The sequence below is a fragment of the Branchiostoma floridae genome, chromosome 18 (genome assembly GCF_000003815.2).
Source record: "Branchiostoma floridae strain S238N-H82 chromosome 18, Bfl_VNyyK, whole genome shotgun sequence".
Lineage (NCBI taxonomy): Eukaryota > Metazoa > Chordata > Leptocardii > Amphioxiformes > Branchiostomatidae > Branchiostoma > Branchiostoma floridae.
In genome coordinates this window covers 378,362-381,059 of record NC_049996.1, presented here as the reverse complement: position 1 = coordinate 381,059, position 2,698 = coordinate 378,362, and positions in this window count along the sequence as shown.

The window sequence follows — 2,698 nt, the reverse complement described above, 5'->3', positions numbered from 1 at the left end:
ACGACTTGCACGTTCAAACGTGTATATTTGTCACCTGGATGGATTAAATCTTATGCTCTAGATACAGATACACGTAAATGGTTTGGGCGTTACTGGTACTTCAAGTCAAGACAAAAGTTTGGTCGACAATGACAAGGGAACGTGGCAATGGCTGAAAACGGTGTGACGCGCTCAATAACGAACATTTGCATGTCATTTGAATAACAATGCCACGCCGTTGACGGTAAGAATGGACTCCATGTCTTGTAGTAGTCTTACTACACTAGATTGATGGTACTTGTGATAAGTTGTGAGGTATGCTGGCTTGGAAAGGTCGCTCATATTTTTAGTACGGCCAGCATTTACAAATGTTATGATTCGTCAGAAATACAAAATGGCCGCCGTCACATGTAAGGGACTTTGTTGATGCGGCGTTTCAAGTGTTTTCTGCCATTTGAACTTCTGTCCAGGTTGGTAAAATTTTAGCTCATGATGGCATTGTCTATATTTGTCGTTGTAAGTTTTCATTTGAGCATGTTTTCGTATATGCTAGAGCCACATTATAATATAACATAATATCATTATAATTCCGATTCGGTGACGTAACATATGGTTCAAGTTCACCGTACTATGAAAACAATATCGTACACATTTTACACTGAATTATAATCTATGTCTTGCGGCAAAAACAGCCGATATGAATAATCACTGTTTTGATATCCTTTTTCTATTCAAGGTTTTGTTTCAAATATTCTAGATTTGTTATATCGTTCTTTATTCCAGTAGTATAATATGTAGACAACGAGTCTGATACTCAAAAGAATAAGTATAGCATATTTTTCGTACATCGGACAAACACATCTGAACAAAACAGAAATAACATTTCATGAGATACTTATGTCAGGTTTGGTAAAGATGTTTTTTTATGTCTCTACGTCCGCCTCTAAGACTCTCTTAGAGACATGTCTCAAGGTTGTCTTCTCTGTCTCCTATGTCTCTAAAACCAGACAGTCTATTTTCTCAAGTATGAAAATATAATTTTCGGCAGCCTTCCCGAGTTTTAGTGTGCGAAAACTTGTATACTCAGCAACGTTAAAGATTGAGCCTTTCTCTACAAACCTGAACACGTGAAATTCTTCAGTCATTTTATTCAACCGTATCTTCACACAGTACACTGCATTATATGGGCGACGCGTGTTGTATACGAAAGTCCAGTTAGTGCCCGGGGCAAGAAAAACCCGTTTGTACTTATTCAGAGCGAACGGATCAAGAAAGCTTTCCAAGATGTCGTTTTCTTTTGTATTGTGACGCGCAGTACATGTTAAAATCTCTAGCAACAATTACTAGTAAACAGTGTTCAGTGTGTGAAGTCTGGAAGAAGCTTGCAGTCGCCTGCGCAGCAGCCGACAGATGATGATGTGAAGTCTGTTAACTGGTTATTCCGACCCTTCCACCCCTGTTTTAGGAGTCGACTAGTCCAGACTGTGTATACCACCTGCCCTGACTGGTATTAGGGACACACTGACCGATTGTACATGTCACCAATATGGTTCCGTGCTCTGACTGCAAGGTAAGTACCTTTCGTGACACAACTATGTGGACGCGATTTTTGTCAGCCTCTTTTTGCAAGGTAGCCTTTCCCAGATTCCATACTACTACAGAGTATTATGTCGTTGTACATATAGAAATAGTAGAAATCGGCCAAACAGACAGAGAATATGTGGAAGTATGTGACCTATAGGGAGTCTATAAATGTCGCATACTGTACTGCAAGGCCGGCTAACTCCTCTGGGATAATCTCTCTACTTGGCTTATTTCTACCATTCTTCTAACGATCTATGAGGAGTGGTAGAGACTCTATGTAAGTAGCCTATACCAGACTTTCCTACGGGGGTACGGGGATCGTAGAATTCGGGAAAAAATATCGGGAAATTGGTCAGGGGAGTCAGTCTACGCTAAGGTTAATTCATGTTTCTCCTCCGCCTGCGCGGCTGACCAACTCCTCTGGCAGCAAAACTCCTCTGGCAAATTATTCTCCATTTGATAGCCAGTGTAGTCAGTCTGGTAGAGACTACTATGTATTTGTGATGTCAAACTTTAGGTGTGCTGGCGAATATGGTCGCCTGTCGAGTTTTCAGACCGGTACTTGGACAAATTTCATCGGGGAATGTTGGCCCCGGTGCCGTAGAGTTTCCCATCAGGCTGGTAGTTTGTAAACGTTCCAGGTCAACTGGCATGATGCGTTCGTCCACTGGCACTCCGGGCCAGTTAGGCCTATGTCACATATCCAAACCGGGGTCCGACCGGGTAGCTTTCGGAAGAGAAAGGAATGATATAAAAGACATCAAAATACACAAAATGTCAAAGTAATATTCATGGGTGTAATTTGTGTATATTTCTGTCAATTCTGTGTATGCATCTTATCTTTTCATTTCTTAAAACATCCCGACCGGGCCCCGGTTTGGAATAGTGACCTAAGCCTTAGACCGCGCCCAACCCTGATCTCCGCCACTCAACCTCTGCTTGGAGAGTAGCCCAACCCTGACTTGCAAAGCTTTGAATGTGAAAACTTTACAGAATGAAAATACGATCATACCCGAAGCTTTACCACTGTGGTAATACTGTATACATTAAGTAGTGCTGTTATTGTTAGGCTTGATACTGTGAATGCTTTGGTGATTTACATAGAGAAGATATGGATCGACGGACTATTGTATTT